At 40.4% G+C, this 13,943-nt stretch overlaps 1 protein-coding gene across 1 annotated transcript in view; it reads left to right on the plus strand.

Annotated features, from left to right (window-relative positions):
- Positions 1 to 13,943, plus strand: part of LINGO2 (leucine rich repeat and Ig domain containing 2) — a 3,888,832-nt gene that overhangs the window by 409,027 nt on the left and 3,465,862 nt on the right. The window contains exon 3 of the mRNA XM_085641323.1: positions 10,866 to 10,954. The gene's annotated coding sequence lies outside the window, so the exon portion shown is untranslated. The remainder of the gene's footprint in view (positions 1 to 10,865; positions 10,955 to 13,943) is intronic.

The raw sequence follows: 13,943 nt of genomic DNA on the forward strand, positions 1-13,943 counted from the left end.
TGAGCAGTAGAAATTCAAATTTTGTGGTCGAGAAAGTCCTCATGTCGAGCAGATAATGTTTGCGCCTTTACCCTGTCAAGATTTCTACCTTCTAAGTTGGTCGTTTTTTTATGCAGTTCAAGATTCTGCAGCATGGCAAAACGTATGCTGCATCCTACAAGGTTGCATTTGAAATCTGGCATCTATGCCACACGGTCCTGCAGATGCTCCAGAGGTGTGGGATGTCTAAAAACTTTAGAAGTCCCAGGTTTCAATATCCAGTGTGTGGGATGACTCATAGATAAGTCCAAATCAATGAGAAAAAAGTTCCTGGGCTACCCTTCTTACTTTTGCAGTACATACTGTTTACCTTACTGAAAACTACACCAGAGTGCACTATTTTGAGGCAAATCAATCATGGCAGAATTATTTTCCCCTGAAGAAAGATTGTGTGCCAACCATGGGTATGTTTAGATAAATGGCCAGTCCCCTCCTCTTCAACTACAACAAATTAGTTTTGGGACCAGCTCACCCTCTCATTGGGCTGGTGCCAAGATGGCCTATGGAACATAAGTGTTCTCTTCCCCAGGTCTCCCTTTACTCTCAGCTATGAATAGGCAGGTCTTTACCTGGTCCCTTTCTTGTTTTTGAGGTTTCTGGACCCTCCCCAACTCTCCTCCTTGAGCTGGTATCTGTCACATATCTCACACCCATGTCTTCCTGTAAAAACTCTTTAGTCTTTGTACCATCCCTAGAAACAGAAGCACTGGTAGGGACATTTGTCAATAAACTAGTGCTTATTATCCTTCTGGGGCTCAGGCAAGGTACGGTGTAACCTTTTAAAAACAGTTTTCCTAACTATCTAATAAAAAGCTGACCACCATTAAAGTGGATTTTCATGAACATTAAAAATTGTGTTTTAATTATTCCAATAGCTTGTCCCAAATCAGAGAAAACAGGGTTATGATTTCATTCTGAACTATATTTTTTCTCATAGGACAGCTACAGCCCTTTACAGGGAAGACAGATTTTAGGGGCTAGTCACTGGAAATATGCCCGCAGTTCATTCTTGAATATACCACTTTTAAATACTAAGACCATACTGAGTGGGCTACAGGGAATAGTTAGGGGTAATATATATAACATTTACAAGTAGGGTTCTTTCCTGTCATACAGAGTTATTTTGGCTAGTTTCCCTGCACGTTTAAACCGTGTCAGGCCACACATGTAGGCCTGAATCCATGGTTCCTTTTCAGTGTAGTGAATGGCACATGTTCTGCAGTCCACAGGTGACATTTAACTTTTCTATGCCTTTGGTATATTTCCTGTGCCATATACTATGACCTTACCGGAAAGTTAAATAATTAAATTAGGATTTAGCCATATTTTAGGGGTCAGAGCTAGTTGTGTGTGAAATTTGCAAAATTTGCTTTCGTATAATTACGTGAAAGTTTTGAAAAATTAAGCATAATTCCATAAAATGCAAATCTTTCATTTGTGATATATTTGTATGAAATGCATCCTTGCATCAATTTTTGGTGCAAAGAGGCAGTTGAGTAACAGAATAGTGCAAATAAGTGAAAACACTGCAAACAGCAGCTACTCACGTTCTGTTATTTCCATGCGTTCACAATACATTTCTGCCATAAAAGGCTCATAATTATGCAAAGTAGTGTATTTGCTTCATTTTGTGAAGTTCCTGTAACAAGAGTACCACGCAATGAATGCCCGCTGCTGTGTGTAGCAATTTAGTCAAATCATAGGTGTAAACCTGTGGTTTTAAAGGTCCAATTTTTTCATTGAATTCAGCCCTTCATTGTCATTAGTTGCACCTTTGAGTGTTGGAAGAAACAAAAACTTAAGGGGGAAAGCCTCATTACGAGTTAAGCTTCCGAAATATAGAGGAAGGAGGACCATCAAGCACACTTTCTCTATCAATGCTCACTAGATTCAGAACTTCCTCTGAGCTGAGATCCATGTGGCTGTCTCATTAAGAATCTCCAAGAATAGCTTTTGGAGTCACCTACTAGGATATTGTTGCCCTTTCTTGCATCGCTGAATGCGAAGCCATTACTGTTACATATATTGTTCTTTCCATCATATAAAACACCCTTGTACCATTATTTAGGGTCAGGAACGCGCTATACATGAATCGGTAAAAAAGGATTCTGGAAGTATGCATTTGACACAGGTCAACTGCATGCCCTTAACCCATGAAATCAATAGAGTGGAGGGCACTGTAGCCAATCATAAATGACCCGGCCCAGCACTGTAATTTGAGCAGTCTAGATGAGATTATGCTTATCAGTCATATCCACGATGGCGCAGACTACCCACTAATTTTACATTTTTTGTGGCGGACAGGCTCATTCGCATTGACCAACTCACAGTCCAGTCATGCAGGAAGTTCATTCTTCTGAAAACGCTGATGCTTGAAGATAACATCTTATAGTAAGCAAAATAATGCAGTGGAGTGGCCATCTAAAAAGTGTTATTGACTTATATTTAATGTGGGTGTAACGTTCCCCCCATGTAATGTCTTATTACTGGTGGTGGTCCGTTCTAAAGATGAAGCAGCAGGTACATTTTAGGGTGTACACCAGAGCAATTGAGATGATAGTGAGGCAGACACTGCGACCTAAGTCACCTCTTACTGAGGTACACTAAAAGCTTAACATGGTCCAGTTATCAAAGTTATAGTCCTTCAGAAATTATGGATAATTCCTCTGAACTAGAACAGACAACATTTTTTGTCAGACACTAAAAGTGATGTCACTTTGAACTAACCTCTTTGTCAGAACGATGATTATTTGTTCTAGTCTGGCTTTGATGAACTGCTTAAAATGTTAGTTTTATGATAAAAACTGCAATTTCCTCACACATCACTGGCTCCCCGTCGACGCTAGAGTCACCTTCAAGATGCTAGCCCACGCTCACAAGGCCCTCCACGTCACTGGACCAGCATACCTGAATAGCCGACTCAAATTCCACGCACCCCAAAGGACCCTACGATCAGCCCAGCTCTCCTACGCCGTGGTCCCCCGCACCAGATCGGGAGGCCACTGCTTCTCCTTCCGCGCGGCCAGAACCTGGAACGACCTTCTGCTCCACTTCAGACAGATAACATCACTCCCCATCTTCGCAAGAAACCTCAAAACCTGGCTCTTCGACAGACCCCCTCCTTGATGGACTGGAACCTGCAAACCCCCCCACACCCCCCAGCGCCTTAAGACCCTTACGGGTGAGTAGTCGCGCTTAACAAACACCTGATTTAATTTTATTTTATTTAGACAAGACAAAGAATACTAAGAAAACCACGTTCTATGTTTTCAATAATTAATAATAAGCCAGAAGACCAAATCAAGCATGATTCTCAAATAACTCTTGATAACTTTTGTTGAAATAACTGAGGCTGTGAAGTACGTACAGCATTTTTCTTTCAGCCGCGGCCTCTGCAGATAAGAGCGGTGGGGCGATAGGGCAGGTGGGAGTGGGCGATTTCGACAGACGATCATGAGAGAAAATTAAATAAATAATTAATTTTCCCACGTCCTCTGTCACAATCCCCCCCAGCCCAACCCAGCCCCACTGCCCTTACCTGCACAGGCTGTGGCTGCATTTTTTGTGAGTAAATTGCAGCAAATTGTCTGTAAGAAAAATTTGTAACACACAAAAAAACTAAACTGTCTGTTAAAAGAAAACTCGTTGGCACCATGACCCGAACCAAGAGACATTGGGTAGAGTGTAATATAACGCAGTGGTTCATTCATTTACCTGTCAACAACAACATTCACAATAGTATCTAAAACAGGCCAATAAGCGATCAGCTACACTAATACAAAAGTCTGCTGTCTGACTCCATCTTTGTAGCTTCTTGGGTGACAGCTACACATTCTGTTGTTTCACTGTAACATGGTCTTTTAGTGCGGGTCTATACATTACAGTGTGTCTTCTGAATATCGAAGATGGAATATTGAGGTATAAGAATATTGAGGACAAAATATTGAAAGGTAAGTATACATTTTGTATATTTAACTCACAGAAATGTAGCTTAAATATATATTTTTTTAAGGTACGTAGATGTGGAATTAGGAAATATAAATCTATACCTTCTTTATATGCACTTAGCTTTTGTTATTTTGGGCTTCGATATTTTGCCCAGATGTTCTCAATATTCTGTAGTGCAATCTATGTTACTTATTTAGGCAGATTTCCTTGTTCACCTTTGCTATGCAGGTGCTCAAAGTTTGCACTCTATGGATTGATAGCATCTTCGTTTTCATATTTGCATTTATAACAGTAGCGGCTGCTATAAATCAGGAGTGGTGAGGCAGGGTAGGGGGGTTGTTGGTGCAGGACGGAAGGAAAATAAAAACAACCCTTACCTGGGCCAGCCTGCTTCCGCCTCTTCTCTGTCCTCTTCTTCCTGTCCCCGCCAGCTGCAGGAAGGAGCAGGAAGCACCTGGACTCCTCATTGGCAATCACAACACTTCAATGCAGCATTGTGACTGGTCTGAGCGCCAAACCACGGTGCTCAGAAGGGGACTGGGAGGCTTTGCATCTTCCTCACCAGGCTGTGTAATACAGCCTGGTGGGTAAGATACAAAGTGTGCAGGAAAGGCCAGTCAAGCAGTCCTGCGCACTTAAGGAGTCCAAACCACTCCTCTGGCCAGCCCCGCCCCACCACAAGAGACACTCACTTCAAAATAAAATGTTACCTATTGAAGTCAGTGAGGTGACACTCGCCGCCAATGATTTATAAGAACATTTCGTTTTTGAATTTCCTATATTTTTTTCTGATTCCTTTCCCTCACCTGTACACTTTAAGCTTTTTGGGAGCCATTTTGCTGGTTTATGTAAAAGCAGATATGGAAACTTGATGCAGCCCCAGGAGAGGCAAACTTCAAGCAGTCTTTACTCACCCCATCGGCCTGTGTTTGCACAGGAATCCACAGTTAGTCTTTTGTGACTTAGGGCCTGATTTAGTGTTTGCCCAATCGACTTCTCAGTCACAAACAAGATGGATATCTCATCCGCCACATTACCTTATCCATTATATCCATTGCCACTTGTAATTCGGCAGGCACATTTGTGACAGAGAAACCTGTCTGCCGAATTCTAAGTCAAACCATTAGCCCCTATCCAATGCATCATACCACTTATAAGCAATGCCTAAAGCCGGTTCCTATATTTTTGAAATTGTGCAATTTCAAGGTTGTTACAAACCTGCCAGTAATTATAAGCAGAACCTTCAATTTGCATTTTTGATGGGTACAGTGATGGAAATATTTGTGAATACTCAGAAAATCGTGAATTTGTGGGCAGTCAATTCAATCATTTATTCTATTTTGAAAAAGAAAAAAATCATAGAGGTTCACATAAAAATACCTCATAAATATATACAAAATCATGAGATCTTTAAAATGCTGAATACAAGGAGAAAAAGGTAACAGTGCAATGTAGTGATACAACAAAACTTGCTGGTTGCACAACCTCATCCTCCAACAGAAACGTCAGTGATTCCATAGGTTACAAAATATGATGATGTACTCTATACAACTAATCAATAATAAAACAATATAATAGAGTACAAGACTAAAAAAGTGCTGTTTTCCTTTTAGCCTTGATTCAAAAGCCTCTCATTATTCATTATCCAGGAGATCAGTATATAAAATCAACATACAATATTAACACACTAATATATAAAAACACTTTAAAAAGGGTCATGAAAAAAGTGAATAGTTTCATGGGGCACGTGGGAGATTCCCAGAGAATGTACCCTGACTCGGGTAAGCGACGAGAAAGTGAACGGTGTCAAGGCGTAGTCTTAGTAGCAAAAACCTATGGTATAAGTTATTGACCCATACAAAGTACGGTTCAGGGTCATGGCAAGTGCTAATTTGGACATAAGCAGCAATTGTAGATAATCTAAAATGTTCTCTCATCCTTTTATCTTTGCATTTTGCTAAACAAGGCTTCTCAAACGATTTGTGAAAACTAGCCCTAAAGGTGGTGGGGCTCTGGAACAGCTCATTTAGGTTAAGCCAATTACGGGTCTTGGATATATATGACAGCCAGCGGATTCTGGAGCTCCTTTCTAGTTTTAGACTGTTTGACACAGTTATACTGTTTAATGTAGTCTTCTCCTTCATCAATATTCTCAACCATAGCAATAGGTCACTTACATACCTCAGTCCTTCCTTAATGACAAATAAAGTTACTATTGGACTTTGGTACAGCAAGTAGCCTTCTAAGAAACCCATTCTCTACCTTCTCCATCCCTGGTTGGTCACAAATGCCCTAGACTGCGGCACCATATATTGCACCTGAATGACACTTGACCTTATAGATTATCAGCTATTTGACTGGTTAACTGCTTAATTTGGTCACAAATCCAAGGACCGCTTCTGCGATCATGGCCAGGGAAGATGCCCCTAGTCTTCAAAGTGCACCAGGTCGGCCTGCCATCAAATAATATCCCCAGGTAAGCATACGAGGAAATCCTACTGATCTTTATCCCATTTACACAGAGCGTCCTTCCATTCCGGTCATAGCATCCGAATGCCATGACATGGGTTTTCGACTCATTGACCAGCAGGTCCAAGCTAGACATGAAGGTGCAGAATAGGTCTACTAGTTAATGGTGTTAATTGGAGGTGCTCGCCATCAGTACGGTATCATCATCACTAACCAGAGCCGGAACGCTACTCTTGCCTATCATGGGGCAGTCAATTTTATATTTCAGTAGCTGCTTCTCTAGCTCTTTGACATACAGGGTAAAATGTGGGCAGTGACACTTGCCACTCCTGGCCCTCAACTCGGAAATGTTCTCCTATCACTCTCCTGAAGTTACCACTACATAAAACCAAGCCATCTACCAAGTTTTTTTACATATGTGTTTGCCATCTGTGATCATGAGTCTCTGTGGATCTATATCCTGATGCTAAATCCTCACCTATGTAAAATTTGGGTCTGCAAAAATATGTGTAGAATAAAAAAAATTCCACTGGGCAGTGATATTAAGAACTTATGGATAGGAGGGAATTTGGCAAATTCATTAAAATTGCAAAGTTCTAAAATAATCTCCCAAAAAGTATTTTACAGGACGAAAATCCAGCTAAATTATTTTAAAATCTTTCTGCCGGATAGGTGTTTGTCAAAATTAAATGAATTTGCAAAGCTCATCACCTTTTCAAAACTTTCCCAGTGAATATTTTTATGTTTCCTGCCCAAAGCACCTCCATTCAAACACACTTTCAAAAAATGTGCGTAACTATTTAATGTCGGTGTCTTCATATTGGGATTCAATTTGCAATGTTACCTAAGTGCTAGATCACAATGCAATGTATACATTTGTAATGGTTTGAAAACAACCTGCTTTATGTATATTAAATAAAAAGTTTGAAATTAATAACCACTGTGATTTCTGGATGGAAGGAATTGAGGAATGTCTTCAAGAAATAGCAGACCTCTGTTCATGAAGCTGCATACCCAAATGGGAAATATTTGTAAAGCAGCCCATATCTATGAATGGAACAGGTGCTAGTTTTAAAAATGCTTCCCATTAGGGAAGATATGGATGGAAACAGGCATGATTCCCAAAGACGAAGCTGTCCCCAAGGGACAGCTTCCTATTTGCGAATGTGTTACCACCACAACTTGGATGAAAGCAACTGATCAAAGGCTTACATTCACAAATGTGTTCAGAATCCAACAATTTAATGCTGAGGCAAAACCAACACTCAATTTTGAATTTGAAAGTTCCTTACATACAAATGATAAAATATCCTTATGTTGCGTATTTCTAAAATTCTACTTTCGTGTCAACCAATAGATGAACTAGAAGCGTTACATTTGTATTAAAAATGTAATTCAGTTCCTTTTTAGACTACTTTCCAAAGGCCTTTTTAGGGGGCAAAAAGAAATCTTACATTTGGTATTCTTTGTTGCTTTCTAATGGATCCCCAGAAGTAGGATTTGTTAAAAGTAAATAGTCTGTGTCATTTGGCAGTCCAGGCTGGATCTGGAGGAAATTGCTTAGGAAGAGGTCTCACAAATCAAAGACATACACATTACAGTGGTGAATGTATCTTCACTTTGTGTAATAACACAGAACATGAAACAGACACTACACAGTTAAATTGCATAATGGAATACAAATTATAATCATAGAGCACATGTGGTAGTCATTCAACTCTTACTCTTCTCTGAAGATTGTTACACATATGGACTGCATCTGCTGTGTGCTTAAATTGTGTTTTAAATGCAACCTTTGTCCACCTACTTAGAGATGCATGCTCAAAGTAGTTAAGTCCCCTTCAGGTCTCCTGACTGATCCTGTGAGTACTTAGCTTTTGGTAGTAAGTGACATAAGTGAAATCTCCAGGAGAGCAGAGCCAATATTGAGAGATACTTATAGCATACAAATGATTCGCAATCTGACACATTTCCGCACTGAAAGAAATTTGTTTTCCGGATGAGCGAGTCTTTGCTACCCCGAGAGGACATCTTTATTTTCTGACAGCTTGTATTATATATATTGCCTTTGATGCAAATTGACTAGCAATAGACATGTTTTGATTTGACAGAGGGTTACTTGGCATATTTGCAATTACAACCTGAAAGTGTGAAGAAGCAGAAGTGTTTTATGTTAGCACTGGCATATTTATGAGCTCTCACTATACACACTATTCTTTTTTATCTATATTTTTTAAAGCTGTTCTGAACCAGGTCCAGATGGACAAGACCCATACCAGAATTTGAAAATATCAGCATTAATTAAATGTACATTCAGTAAATATCAATCAAACATATATCTGTACTCAGTGGTAATTGTGAAAACTAGGCTTTAATCGGACACTTCCAGACTTTTGCTGGACACCTTTGCTCTATAGGCATCACCCATTAGTAGGATAGAGTTTTTAGCACCTCTTGAAATTTTCCTTTTTTAATGTAACTTTCTACAATTCAGTTTTCATGTAAGGAGATGATAAAACAGAAAGGAATTACAGGTAAGTTCTGATTTAAGACTGAATCCCATGACCCTGTGAGGCATCCGAGACACATGCCTACAATTTATGTAAATTTCTGACTTTTGTAGATTTACAAAAATCTGTAGTTGTATATCTGGCAATCAATAGAGATCTTATGTTTGCGTGGCCACTTCTCCCCATTTCTCCACTACATCCACATTAAATGTTCTGGAGTTATGTTCACTTTTCCAACTTTAAATCTGATATGACCCCACCTTTTGTAGTACTAGGTTTGAGATACTGGGATCGAATGTTGGATAGAAAAATTAAATGGAATATGTTTGGGGGTTGGTGCTTCCCTTCCGATTCATATCAATTTTAGAATTAACCTTACAAATACATTGAATGGTTCAGGAAACAAGGTAGTGGTGAATTTATTGAAATTCATCCAGGATTTCCATGTATTTATAGAGAGAACTTTTTGGGAGATAACATAAGAGAATGAAGAATTGACAAGCTTGCTGTGTGCCACTATACCATGAGGCACCATACATTTTAATGGTTTTATTAATCGTAATTCGCCACATGGTTATTTTGGAAAAAAAACTACGTATAGGATTAAGTGGAATTAAAGTTAAGCACAATCTGAATGGAACTATATAAATTATAAACTGATTAATAATTCACACAGATCTCATTTGAATAATCCAAAAAAGGCATACATTTATTCATCAGTCGAAAATGAATGAACTACTGTAGTGCAACTCCTAATCGATATGTTAAATGAAGATGGTAAATGTACCTGATTTTCAAGGAGCATCATTGACCCAATAGACCTTCCCATACAGGGTGCTTTTATTTGCTATATATTTTTACCTGTCTCATACCATCCATTGCTGTGTAGATTCTGCTTCAGCGTCAAAAACTTTATTCAGGTGCAGAAACATCCATGAAAGTACACAATCCAAAGATAAAAAACAGATGCAATAAAAATATAGTAAGTACATCTTCAAATATAGTGACAAACAATCTCATAGCAAAAAGGGGCACATTGCAATTCAGTAGATATAAATACATACAATCAAATCAGATAAAAGGAAATGTTAAATTACTCAGGGTACATTGTGCTTTGAGACCGCACAGCGGTTCTCAAATAGGAGCCAACATTGTAACGTGTCCCATCATCGGTCAATTGTTGCAAAAAATTAAAAGCTGGCCTGGATTGTATAAAATTCTGAGATTTCATGAAAGGGATTACAAATTGTTTAGTGTACTGTATATAAAGCTTGCAAAAAAGTAAAATGCAATATGGTTTGCCCAGATCTACTATCACATGCGCAAGGATTCTTCCAGCGGCGGCTGGCACAGGTAAGCGTGGTGAGGCGGAGCGGCGTGCGGCGGGGGAGTTGACAGATGACGGAATAGGTATTATTTATTTATTTATTTATACCTATTCCATTGTCTGTCGACTTCCCCCTGCTCCCACCCCGCCCTGCCCCCGCCCAGCCCCACTGCGCATACCTATGCCAGCCGCAACTGGATTCTTCTGATGGCCCAACGGAAAACTCAGTAAATGCTTAACTGTATCTGCCCTAAAGCTAAATACAAAAAAAGGGTTCTTAACTCCTAATGCACTTAAAAGCTGCAACAGAGGACTTAAGCTTTTCCACGTTAAGTCTAAGGGATCAACCTTGGTTAAATAGTGACAATTGTACATGCTTTTTATTTATGATACTACTAGAGGCAGGCTTGGAAATGCATGAGGCAACCCGATATCCATCCAAGGGATGGAAAGGTTTTTGTCGCACGCAATACAATAATAAAAGTGGACAAGGGACCAGCAAACCATTTCTGTGTAGTTTATTGCCATCATAGTAGGATGCTAACGACATCTTTGTCATACTTTTTCCATAGGCTCTGTGATGCTGTCTCTGCATTGACTGATTACAGCAGCTAAGTGAATGGAGCCTTACTGACTGGAGCTGAAATCATACAACACCAAGGTAAAGAAATATGGGACAAAACTATTGATGAAGGTATCCTCAATGATGTTCAATGTCCCTCTTTCAAAGCTGTTGCCCTGATTAGACTCAGAAGTCTGCTGGAGTTGTAGTTTGGAATATCGAGTAGGGGACAACTTGATACCCTAATATCCTAGCTCAATATCGGGGACACTAATATTGAAAGTTAATGCTTATGGGGAAGTCTAAATTTACTACTCTAATCTCCACATCTACATGTCACATATATAAACATACATATGCATACACATAGATGTAGAGTTCGGCATGGAAAATCTATACATGCTTATCTTTCGATATTTCAACTGTAGTGTGTAGACATACTTTGAGACAGTAGAATGAGGGCTGTCACTCAAAAATTGAGAAGATTGCTCTAACATTGTGTTCACATTCATTTTTAGGTTCACGGTCGCATCTAATCCTGGCATAGAGACTCAGCCATTGTTGGTAAATCAGAACAAAACCTGTCTGAGGTTGCTTATGTTTCAGTAGAGAGGCCAAGCGCCCTAGCAATTTGGAACAGGGCAAGATGGTTCTGCATATGGCTGGTTCCTCTTAGATAATGACATACACAAGCTCAAACATGATAGGACGGAATTTGCATAGAGTACCCATGACTCACATTTATTTATGTATTTACATCATCTTGCCTACACTGTCAAATTATAACTATTGCACATCGACTACAGACATTCGGTCCTGTCAGTAATTCTTGGAGTGCTGGCGAGAAGCCTCCATCACATGAAGATCACATGGAGTTTCATGGTGCTGTGAGCTGCCAAGATAAACATGTCCCATTGATCCTATGACTGTCCTTGAAATGTAGATTTATTGTCAGTGCTTAATGTGAACCTGTAGTTGCGGTTGGGGGCCACCCGCACTCATTTTTAGGGACCAGCACTTATTTTTCCTCATCCAACATTTCCTGATAACAAAAGAGGAAAAAAGAAACTAAGTGAAAAGAAAGAGGAAGAGAAAAATGAACACAAAAGGAAAAAGCAGAAACCTGCAGGAGTGAAATAAAGGAGAAGGGAGTGTCTGGCCGTGCATTAAAAAGGCCCATGGTGCATTCAAGGCAGCCTTTGTATTCTGCACCATTTAATAGCGCCAATCACAGGCTACTCAGTAAAGTTTGGGCATCAACACTCATTCTTTTTCAAATTAAGCACTGGGCTCAAGCAATGACCTTTCAAATCATGCATGGTCACTAGCCGAAACAAGCTGAGGTGCATCGCTATTGATCAAAAAAATCTCCGAAGCTGAGGATTTTGCACCCAAGTTTGAGTTAGAAGCTAATTGGGAATGTCTTTTCATATTCAGGGCATCTCTCTGAAGGCGGGGGTGTGTGTGGGGGGGGTGGGTGCAGAGATCAAACGGGAGATCTTGGACAGCAGGAAAATAAGGCAAAGTCCAGCAAGAAAAAGACTTGGGTCGATATAGGGGTTAAACTGCGAGCTCCTAAAGATGGAACTGAGTTGCAAGCTGTTTGCTAGGTGGCATGAGAGGTAGGCAGAGCTGTGTCAGAGAGGTGGAGCAGATGTTACTGAAACGGGCAGGGCTTCGTAAACAAAACAAAGTTCCCTAAGAGTGGTTTAATTGTGCTCCATTCCGATTTTTTCAGGTATTCAAATTGCATAGTTAAACGTTAATGATGAAATAAGCTACTTGAACTGTATAAGAAACAAGGTTTATCTGAAAAATATAAAAATAGCATAATCTTCTCAGTCCTGCCAAGTACCACGTATCAGGGGTTAGACTAACACATTTTAGTGTTGTTGTTCGCTTCACCACATTAAAATAAGTTAGTCATGCATGCGTTAGCTCCTAGGAGAACCACAAGGCACTTCACATTATAACTAAACCAGTCACTGACTGCGTGTGCTGTGCTACTGGCAGTCCAGCGCCACAATTAGGAGCTCATCACTGACTCCGCTCGGGTTGCTAAGGAGGAGCGTTGTGCCTCATAGTGCACAATACTACACTGAAAACACAAATATGTGACTTCCGCTCTCGCAGCTAAAATAAATATGCACCAGACCAGGCACTCCAGTGGTCATCTGGCGTCACTGCAGAACATAAACAACTGCCAGGATCTTATCTGCCAACTCACACGGTGCCACCGTGTGACACACAATATCGGCTCCAATCACACGCTGACCCGGGGAGGAGCTAAGATCACAGAGTGGCGGGGAAAACAAGCTGAAAACCAATGTAAATAGTGGTTTTCCAGCTCTTTTTCCAAGCCCTGGTACTGCAACATCCATTAAAGAGTGGGAAACACCTCAGGTCATCGGCACCAGCCTCACCACTCCTCACACAGTGAAGTGTTTGCTCAAGTTGGCATCCTTCTGTTCGAAAACCAGACAGCCTTCAATGATTGGTCCAGATGGCGACTGAATTTTGATTTATTTTCCTGTTATCTTGCTCGTCCACACAAACGCCATTGCTTGACCCTCTCAGTGTGCTCACCATTGTCATGCTGCAGGTGGGTGCCATTACAGATGGCATTACCAGCCTGCACTTAGAGGCCCATATCGTAACAGCGAGAGGTAGTGACCAAGGAGGTCAATGCGCAACCTTGCCTGGTAGGCCCTGGGCCTGCAACCTCGGCACTGTCAGCAGGGCGGTCGCACACACTGGGTTTGATGACCCACTCTGCAGTATTGGCCTGGCAGCAGCTTCAGATTACCACAGGGGAGTCCAGCACAGATGATTGCTCAATACAATTGACTGCTGCATCGGTGGCAGTGCCAGGCAGGTGAGGGGAGTTAAAGACATAGCTGGGAGGACAAAATATTTTTATTCTGTCATTATTAATTGTTCTCTTCACCTTCAGGCAGCAACATATAAAATAAAGGCCCATGTCACACTTAAAATGTAAGACATATGAAAGTTAAAGTAATCTGCAATAAACACATTTGTTTGCATTTTGAAACCTTTTTGATTAATCCAAACACTGCAGATGTATGTG

The sequence above is a fragment of the Triturus cristatus genome, chromosome 2_2 (assembly GCF_964204655.1).
Source record: "Triturus cristatus chromosome 2_2, aTriCri1.1, whole genome shotgun sequence".
NCBI classification, from domain to species: domain Eukaryota; kingdom Metazoa; phylum Chordata; class Amphibia; order Caudata; family Salamandridae; genus Triturus; species Triturus cristatus.